Source organism: Lepidochelys kempii, chromosome 2 (genome assembly GCF_965140285.1).
Source record: "Lepidochelys kempii isolate rLepKem1 chromosome 2, rLepKem1.hap1, whole genome shotgun sequence".
NCBI classification, from domain to species: Eukaryota; Metazoa; Chordata; order Testudines; family Cheloniidae; genus Lepidochelys; species Lepidochelys kempii.
The window spans coordinates 3,348,328-3,358,509 of record NC_136381.1 but is presented as its reverse complement, the minus strand read 5'-3'; positions in this window follow the sequence as shown (position 1 = coordinate 3,358,509).

Sequence of the window (10,182 nt, the reverse complement as noted above, 5' to 3'; positions counted from 1 at the left end):
AAAGCAGCTGCTTTGTTCGCCGGCTCTTGTCTGACTGGTGCGGCGCTGGGGATTAATATCTCTCACAGATACAGCCCGTTCCTCAGCAATCCAGGGCCGGTTGCTCCTGCTTCCTGGCCATCTTGGTACTCTTCATGAGAAGCTGATCTCACGCCCAGTCTCTTTCCACCTGCTCGTCCAACGACCCCGGGGCAGCAGGGAGTTCGAACCCCTCTCCCTCAGAGCCAATGCATCTGCCACTGGAGCTGAAGAAGTAACTCCTTTGGCTGGTAGCAGTAGTTGTCCCTTACCCTCGAAGGGGGCCCAGCCCTTAGACCAAGAGGTGAGACAGACGGCTGGGGGGGGGGGGTTGCCCTTGCTCAGTTACCGTTGGCCTCCTCTGTGACCCTTCCCGTAGTCTCTGCACGCTTGGCGTGAGAGCTCTCGTCCCGCTCCTGGGGTCTGGCACAGTCTCCCCGCAGCTGTCTCATGACAGGGGGCCTGCTGAAAGTGCAAGGGGCCACCCCTTGCACTGCCCTGGGCTCAGCATGACTCGGAGGAGAGAGCTCCCTGCACTGTGCTCGGTCAAGCCTGATGCTGAGGAAAGAGCATCCGTCCGATAACACCCCCCTTCCTTTTGGGCGGGGGCCTCGTTTGGCTCCAAAATATCAGCAGAGCAGCAGCAATTCAGATTGCCCAGTGGCTCTGGGTGGTGCTGTCCATGTCCCCTTGTCACTAGTGTGCCCTCTATGGGCCAGCCAGTTCTCTCTAGAGATCACCCCGTTTCCTGCCCTGCCTCTGGGGATTGTCTCCCCCCATGAACGCTGGCCCTGCTTCGCTTATGAACCCACCACGGCGTTGCCACTGAGCTCAGCACTGCCTGGTAACCCCTGGGGCCTCTCCGCCGGGCGCGTGCTGCAGCCTGCCCGTGTGCGGCTAGCGCCGGCCCCCGCCCTGCCGGTCAGCCCCTCGGAGGCCTGCAGTACGGGCCATTTTACGGCTCCCTGAGCCCTGGCTCTGCCATGGCTCTTTAAGCCTGTTGCTGCTAATTCAGTTTTACTAGCAACTTTACCGCTCTCCATTAAGAGCCCTTTAACAGGCTCTAGGCATAGGCCTGGCAGCAGGTCCCTGGACACGTCTGTCTAATGCAGCCACTCCCAAGGGGTGTCTGGGGGGACGAGGCCCTTCCTGACCAGGACAGGGGTCTGCCTGCCAGTCTTGTGCCATGTGTGCTCACAGGGCAGTTGATCTGGATGGAGCTGGGGGCATGATGTCAGCAGCAGGGTTTGGTCTCCCTGTCCCCCAACCAGACTCACCACTCTGTTGCCCATCACCTCCATCCAGGCCTGGTCACTCCGTGAGCTCTTAGCTCTGAGTGCAGAGGGTGGGAGGTTGGGCGCTGGCCCCAGGATGCTAACTGGTGTTCCTTAGGGTAGATCTGCACTTCTGTTAGACACCTGTGGCTGGCCCAGGCCAGCTGACTTGGGCTCAGGGCCTGTTTCATTGCAGTGTAGATGTTTGGCCTCAGGCCGCATCCCCAGCTCTGGCCCGGCCTCCTCGCTGGGTCCCAACTCCCAGAGCCTAACCCCGAACGTCAATACTGCAACGAAACCGCCCCGTAGCCCAAGTCAGCTGGCACAAGCCAGTTGTGGGTTTTCAGTTGCCGTGTAGACCAACCCTCTAGTGTCTCTGTATGGCACCCAGTGTGTGAGGGCGCCAGGAAAATCCATTGCTGGGGCAACAGTTTGAAGACGTTGCCTGTGTCTCATTTTGCTCCCTGATCGGCCTTCATTTCCCTGCAGGTGACAACATGCTGGCCTCCTTCCAGCCAGGGACCTCCAAGCACTTGGCAGACATCCGTGATCTGCCTCAGACAAGCTGGGAGCCTGGCTCTGTGTCCCCCTGTAAATTGTGGGGGAGAAACTGAGGGACAGAGCAGGGGAGTGACTCACCCCCAGCTGTGCAAGCAGTCTGTGTTAGTACCAGGAGCCCTGAGAGAGACCCCCCCTAGGAGAGGCTGCCCGTGGTTATCTGGGAACATCCTTCCCACTGCCCCCATCCCCGCACTAGGCTGCGAGCACACTGACTTTAGCCCGCGTGGCTGAGTTTGGAGGGTAGGAGGCTACTTGGTAACTCATAGGAATGCTTTGGCCCTTTCGATACCCTGAATAATAGCCCATGGTGCTTCCTCGCTATGGCGTGCCTGACAACCCTTCATTACTGAAGAGGAAACTGAGGCAGAGCTAAGTGGGGTGACTTGCCCAGGAAGTTGTGGGCAGACCTGGGATTGGCTGCATGGCTCCAGCAGGTGGCCCCAGGCCACACTGCCTCTGGAGCACCCTGCTTGGGCAGCGAGTGGCTTTGACTCCTGCTCCATGGCTTTCTGGGCACTTTGCAAACTTCAGGAGATATTCTGCCAGTGGCAGGCCTGCTGGTGTGCAACTTTACCTGTCAGCTTCGCCTCCCCACCATGGGGACGGAGCGGGAGCCAGGAGCTGCTAATTGCAGTGAAATTATATATTGGATTTATCGACAAATGTTGGCACAATAGGCTAGTTAATTGCAATGATTCCTGGCACCTACGACTGCCACAAAGAGATGGGTGAGTGCTGGTAGCTGGGCTCATATGGCCTAGGAGTGCTTTAAAGCTAAGCAAGAGGGAGCCCTGGTCAGCATTTGGATAAGAGACCCCCGTAGGGGCAGGGCTGTGGATTCAGTAGAAGGGGGTGGCTATCCTTTGCAGAGGAGACATGATCCTGGGGTGGGAGCCTCTCTAGTCTGTTCTCATGGGATTCTTATCCTGCCCTTAGCACTGGAGCCCGTTCCAGACGTGCACTCAGTGATATGAAGTCCCTTCACTGGGGGGCTCCAAAAGGAGGCTCGCTAGCCGTCTGTCTTGGGTGGGTCTGTCACGGAGTCACCGGGCCATGCTCTGGAACTGCTCCCTACGAAGCCAGCCAGGACTCTGGGGAAGTCTCCTTTCTGGGAGCAGACTGTCTGTCTGCAGGACACACAGCTCACACAGCTTCCACCTTCCTGGGTCTGACCTCGGAGCATTCAGCCTCCTCTGCCCCTCCATGCGCTTCCCACAGCGAGTCCGCTCAGGCGGGGTCCTGGGGAAGCCAGAGGATCCTGCCCCCCAACTTCGCAGTCAGATGTGACTCTCAGCCTGCCAGTAAAACAGAAGGTTTATTAGATGACAGGAACACGGTCTAAACCACAGCTTGTAGGTGCAGAGAATAGGACCCCTCAGCTGGGTCCATTTTGGGGGGGCAGTGAGCCAAACAACCACGTCTGTACTTCACTCCATGTCCCCAGCCAGCCCCAAACTGACTCTCTCCAGTCCCTCCTCTTCTGGGCTTTGTCCCTGTCCCGGGCCAGGAGGGCACCTGATTCCTTTGTTCTCCACCCCCTTAGCTCTCACCTTGCAGGGGGGAAGGGTCAGGCCATCAGTGACCAGGAAACAGGGTGTCGGCCATTCTCTGTGTCTAGACCCCTGCACACACCTGCCCTGTAGGGCTCTGCAATGATCATACACCCTTACCCCACGCCCTAGATACTTAAGAACTGCATTGGGGAAACTGAGGCACCCCCACACTATTCAGAGGAAACATTAAGAACGGTCCCGCTTCGTCACAGGGTCGGACACAACAAATCCTTCACTTTGGCAGGGGGTTAGAGTAGCTGACCCTTGCGCTCCCTTCTAACCCTGTGGTTCATCTGAGACTTGCATGTGTCCCTCTTCTTCTTTTTTTTTTTTCCCCCCCCTTCTCCTTATCTGAGAGATTTTTAGTTGTTTGTTTGGGGGTCTGCTGTGCTGTGCGTGAGCTTGAAGGGCTGGTCCTGCCAACTGCACTCCCTCTGTAGCGCCAAGTACACCTGGGGGGGGGGGGGGGCTCTTCTTTCCTCCTGTTTTGTCAGTGCTGCCGTGCAGCTCCCACATGCCACCCTAGAGACGGCTGCATTTGGCAGGTGAGTGAGCTGCCCCTGACCGACCTCAGGGGATGGCGTGAGACTTAGTGAACGAATATTTGCGGGGGCTTCTTGGGTGAAAGCTCTGGAGGACACTCCCAGTGTGTCTCGGGGAACCCGTTTTCTGACAGCGGTTAACACAAGAAACTGCCCCACACTGAGCCCTCTCTCCAGCAGCCAGCTGGGTAGCTCTCTGGAGCAGTGGGCCAGAGCGGGGGGCGCTCTGGGAAGTGGGGGTTGGGTTGGGTGCAGCTCTAGGGGATGCAGCCACCCTGGCGATGGTCCCCTGGAAGTGCTGTGCCTCACCGACAGGCCGGGGCCCTGCTCTGGCCGGCTTCACCCGGCCAACGGGGATTGTTCGGGTGTTACAGCCGTCAGTGTCCGCGCCTCCATAGCCCGAGGCAGCCCCCGGCCAGCTCACCCTCCAGGGGCTCTTGGCTCGCCCGCTCTGTGGGGCGGCTGCTGAACTGCTCATGCACCGGGGCAGCTCAATGGGGGCTGCACCCTCATACACAGCGAGGTGTGAGGCCTGCCCCACGCAAGGAGCAGTTTTGTGTGTGATGCACCCGTATAAAACCCCCCCAGTTTATAAACCACCCCCCACACACACCTGAATACACCACCAGGCCCCTGCCTCACACACAACCCTACCTCCACCCCCAGCTGAGAGCACCTGTGAACTCAGCCCCCTGTGATGACAGGCAGCAACTGTCCTGCCCTCCTGGGAGAGCCGCTGACCTTTCCACCCATGGGCCAATGCACGGCCTGAGCTTCAGTGAAACCATCGTAAATACAGAGAAAGCAAATCACCCCCCAGCCAGAGCATTTTGCATGCTGCGCATGCGAGGGTGAGGGAGGGCAGCCCTTAGGCGCAGAGCCTGGCAGCTGTGCTCTGTCTTCACACAGGCAAAGCACCTGTTGATGCCAGCTCTGGCCTTGCCCCTGTGTTAATTGGGAGTCCCCTGCCATCTCGTGCAATGCACAGGGGCTCAGAGCTGCCAACACCCTGAGGGTCAATAGCAAGGATTGAACCTGGGACCTTCAGCACCAAAAGCCCCTGCCGGCTGAGCTAAAACCAGCTGTCCCTGAGCTGCAAGCAGCAGGCTCAGGGCAACCACTAGTGGGAGACATGCTCACGCACACTGAGCCACTGCGTGGTGGTTGCCCCTTCTGTCCTTGGTGGCTGGTGGGACCTGAGAGCTCTTCAAGGGGCACCGTGTGGCTGGACAGGAAGGGGAGCCCAGGGGTCTTTAAGCGGAGCAGTCAGGCCTGTGCCGTTCACAGGGGAGGGTGTCGTGGCAACCCCTGCTAGTGCCCCTTGGGGTGGGAGGAGGCGGGAGCACGTCCCCTGTGCATGCTGCCCCCTCCTAAGGGCTGTTTCAAAGGGGCCCTCGCCTGGGAGCTCCAGGTGGCCTCGTGCCAGGTGCTGTGAGGCTTTTATGGCTCACCTCAGACTTGTCCTGCCCCCCCCCCACCATGCTGCCCTGAGAGCTGGGGGGGTGAAGGGCTTAGACAGTGACCCACCGGGCCTCAAACGAGGCCTCTCCCCCACTTCAAGGGGTGGCAGCCAGTGGGCGCTGTCCATGGTACCGAGCAGCAGCCACCCCGCACCCCCATGCAGGGAGCAGAACCCGGCTGCATTCAGCTGTAGGTGGGGAAAGGAGACCTGGGGATACCTTGGGAGTGGGGGATGTTCTGGGGGGGGGATTGAAGGGAACCATCCCCCTGTGGGGACTCCCGGGGCAGCTCTGGAACTGATCAGCCAGCAAGAACTGAAAGAGTCAAGCCTGCCAAGAAGTTTAATAACAGAGCTAATGCTGCTGGCTACGTCTATGCAGCTGTCGCCCTCTGTCCGTCAATCCCCGTACGCCGCCCTCCGTCTGTCCATGTCTGTCCAGCCCCATACTCAGCTCTTTGTCCAGCCAGCCCTGTACCCCATCCTCTGTCTGTCTGTCTTTGTCCATCCATCCCCATGCACAGCCCTCTGGCTGGCCATCTATCACTGCTCACAGCCCTCTGTCTGTCCATCCCCATACACAGCCTTCTGTCTGTCCGTCCATCCATCCACCCATATTCCCCATAGGTACAGGTCATCGATCTCTCCCCGTATATCCCATCTATCTATCATCCCCCCCCACTCTCCCCCCCCGCATACATACACACTTGTCTTCCTTACACGTCCCTTTTCTCAGCCCATCAGCCATGCTAAGACCCGTCCCCCTCCCCCCAGGTGTCTGCCCCCCAGGCACGGCACAGCGGTCCCTTGGCCGAACCGAGCCCACACGGCTGTTTCCAGCCGGCTGCCCCCGGCGCTTTCCCCAGCGCGTTGGGGCTGTGAGGAGTGTGAGCCCCCCCCGTCCCCCCCGGGCCGGCGTCGTCCCCCCCCCCCCCGCCGGAGCCCGCAGCAAACGCTCCCGGTCACAGCTGCTGCTATTGACTGAAACCAGCCCCAACGCCCGGGGTCTGCGCCGTGCGGGCAGACCGAGGGGGGGGGCGCTCTCCCCTGCCCCCAGCCCTAGGCTCCCGCACACGGGGTGTGTGTGTGTGTGTGTGAGACTGACTGAGACAGAGATCTGTGTGTGGATGTCCTATCGGGGTGTGTCAGTGCGCTCTGTGTGTGTGGGGGGGGGGGGCGGTGTGGGGGGGCGGTGTGTATGCTTTGTCAGTGTGTGTGTGGGGCGGTGTATGCTGTGTGTGTGGGGGGGCAGTGTGTATGCTGTGTGTGGGGTGTGTGTGTGGGGGGGGCGGTGTGTGTGGGGCGGTGTGTATGCTGTGTGGGGGGGGGTGTGTGTGGGGGGCGGTGTGTATGCTGTGTGTGGGGGTGGTGGTGTGTGGGGCGGTGTGTATGCTGTGGGGGGAGGGGGGCGGTGTGTGTGGGGCGTTGTGTATGCTGTGTGGGGGGGTGGCGGTGTGTATGCTGTGTGTGTGGGTGTGTGTGTGTGTGTGGGGGCGGTGTATGCTGTGTGGGGGGGGGCGGTGTATGCTGTGTGTGTAGGGGGGGCGGTGTGTGTGTGGGGGGCGGTGTGTATGCTGTGTGTGTGGGGGGGTGTGGGGCGGTGTGTATGCTGTGGGGGGAGGGGGGCGGTGTGTGTGGGGCGGTGTGTATGCTGTGTGGGGGGGGTGGCGGTGTGTATGCTGTGTGTGTGGGGGTGTGTGTGTGGGGGGGCGGTGTATGCTGTGTGTGTGGGTGTGTGGGGGGGGCGGTGTGTATGCTGTGTGTGGGGTGTGTGTGTGTGGGGCGGTGTGTATGCTGTGGGGGGAGGGGGGCGGTGTGTGTGGGGCGGTGTGTATGCTGTGGGGGGAGGGGGGCGGTGTGTGTGGGGCGTTGTGTATGCTGTGTGGGGGGGTGGCGGTGTGTATGCTGTGTGTGGGGGTGTGTGGGGGGGGGGCGGTGTATGCTGTGTGGGGGGGGGCGGTGTATGCTGTGTGTGTAGGGGGGGCGGTGTGTGTGTGGGGGGCGGTGTGTATGCTGTGTGTGTGGGGGGGTGTGGGGCGGTGTGTATGCTGTGGGGGGAGGGGGGCGGTGTGTGTGGGGCGGTGTGTATGCTGTGTGGGGGGGTGGCGGTGTGTATGCTGTGTGTGTGGGGGTGTGTGTGTGGGGGGGCGGTGTATGCTGTGTGTGTGGGTGTGTGGGGGGGGCGGTGTGTATGCTGTGTGTGGGGTGTGTGTGTGTGGGGCGGTGTGTATGCTGTGGGGGGAGGGGGGCGGTGTGTGTGGGGCGGTGTGTATGCTGTGGGGGGAGGGGGGCGGTGTGTGTGGGGCGTTGTGTATGCTGTGTGGGGGGGTGGCGGTGTGTATGCTGTGTGTGGGGGTGTGTGGGGGGGGGCGGTGTATGCTGTGTGTGTGGGTGTGTGGGTGTGGGGGGGCGGTGTATGCTGTGTGTGTAGGGGGGCGGTGTGTGTGTGGGGGGCGGTGTGTATGCTGTGTGTGGGGTGTGTGTGTGTGGGGCGGTGTGTATGCTGTGGGGGGAGGGGGGCGGTGTGTGTGGGGCGGTGTGTATGCTGTGTGTGTGGGTGTGTGTGGGGGGGGCGGTGTATGCTGTGTGTGTGGGTGTGTGTGTGTGGGGGGCGGTGTATGCTGTGTGTGGGGGGGGCGGTGTGTATGCTGTGTGTGGGGGGGGTGTGGGGGGGGCGGTGTATGCTGTGTGGGGGGGGCGGTGTATGCTGTGTGTGTAGGGGGGGCGGTGTGGGGGGGGCGGTGTGTATGCTGTGTGTGTGGGGGGGTGTGGGGCGGTGTGTATGCTGTGGGGGGAGGGGGGCGGTGTGTGTGGGGCGGTGTGTATGCTGTGTGGGGGGGTGGCGGTGTGTATGCTGTGTGTGTGGGGGTGTGTGGGGGGGGCGGTGTATGCTGTGTGTGGGGGGGTGTGTGGGGGGGCGGTGTATGCTGTGTGTGGGGGTGTGTGGGGGGGTGGCGGTGTGTATGCTGTGTGTGTGGGTGTGTGGGGGGGGCGGTGTATGCTGTGTGTGTGGGTGTGTGGGGGGGGGCGGTGTATGCTGTGTGTGGGGGTGTGTGGGGGGGTGGCGGTGTGTATGCTGTGTGTGGGGGGGGGGTGGGGGGGCGGTGTATGCTGTGTGGGGGGGGGGCGGTGTATGCTGTGTGTGTAGGGGGGGCGGTGTGTGTGGGGGGGCGGTGTGTATGCTGTGTGTGTGGGGGGTGTGGGGCGGTGTGTATGCTGTGGGGGGAGGGGGGCGGTGTGTGTGGGGCGGTGTGTATGCTGTGTGTGTGGGGGTGTGTGTGGGGGGGCGGTGTATGCTGTGTGTGTGGGTGTGTGTGGGGGGGGGCGGTGTATGCTGTGTGTGTGGGGGGCGGTGTGTATGCTGTGTGTGGGGGTGTGTGTGGGGGGGCGGTGTATGCTGTGTGGGGGGGCGGTGTATGCTGTGTGTGTAGGGGGGGCGGTGTGTGTGTGGGGGGCGGTGTGTATGCTGTGGGGGGGGGTGGGGCGGTGTGTATGCTGTGGGGGGAGGGGGGCGGTGTGTGTGGGGCGGTGTGTATGCTGTGTGGGGGGGTGGCGGTGTGTATGCTGTGTGTGTGGGGGTGTGTGTGGGGGGGGCGGTGTATGCTGTGTGTGTGGGTGTGTGGGGGGGGCGGTGTATGCTGTGTGTGTGGGGGTGTGTGTGGGGGGGGCGGTGTATGCTGTGTGTGTGGGTGTGTGTGGGGGGGGCGGTGTATGCTGTGTGGGGGGGTGTGTGGGGGGGTGGCGGTGTGTATGCTGTGTGTGTGGGGGGGTGTGGGGGGGGCGGTGTATGCTGTGTGGGGGGGGCGGTGTATGCTGTGTGTGTAGGGGGGGCGGTGTGTGTGGGGGGGGCGGTGTGTATGCTGTGTGTGTGGGGGGGTGTGGGGCGGTGTGTATGCTGTGGGGGGAGGGGGGCGGTGTGTGTGGGGCGGTGTGTATGCTGTGTGGGGGGGTGGCGGTGTGTATGCTGTGTGTGTGGGGGTGTGTGGGGGGGGCGGTGTATGCTGTGTGTGGGGGTGTGGGGGGGGGCGGTGTATGCTGTGTGTGGGGGTGTGTGGGGGGGTGGCGGTGTGTATGCTGTGTGTGTGGGTGTGTGTGTGGGGCGGTGTGTATGCTGTGGGGGGAGGGGGGCGGTGTGTGTGGGGCGGTGTGTATGCTGTGTGTGTGGGGGTGTGTGTGGGGGGGCGGTGTATGCTGTGTGTGTGGGTGTGTGTGTGGGGGGGCGGTGTATGCTGTGTGTGTGGGGGGCGGTGTGTATGCTGTGTGTGGGGGGTGTGTGTGTGGGGCGGTGTGTATGCTGTGGGGGGAGGGGGGCGGTGTGTGTGGGGCGGTGTGTATGCTGTGTGTGTGGGGGTGTGTGTGGGGGGGCGGTGTATGCTGTGTGTGTGGGTGTGTGTGTGGGGGGGCGGTGTATGCTGTGTGTGTGGGGGGCGGTGTGTATGCTGTGTGTGTGGGGGTGTGGGGGGGGGGCGGTGTATGCTGTGTGGGGGGGCGGTGTATGCTGTGTGTGTAGGGGGGGGCGGTGTGTGTGGGGGGGGCGGTGTGTATGCTGTGTGTGTGGGGGGGGTGTGGGGCGGTGTGTATGCTGTGGGGGGAGGGGGGCGGTGTGTGTGGGGCGGTGTGTATGCTGTGTGGGGGGGTGGCGGTGTGTATGCTGTGTGTGTGGGGGTGTGTGGGGGGGGGCGGTGTATGCTGTGTGTGTGGGTGTGTGTGGGGGGGGCGGTGTATGCTGTGTGTGTGGGTGTGTGTGTGTGGGGGGGTGGCGGTGTGTATGCTGT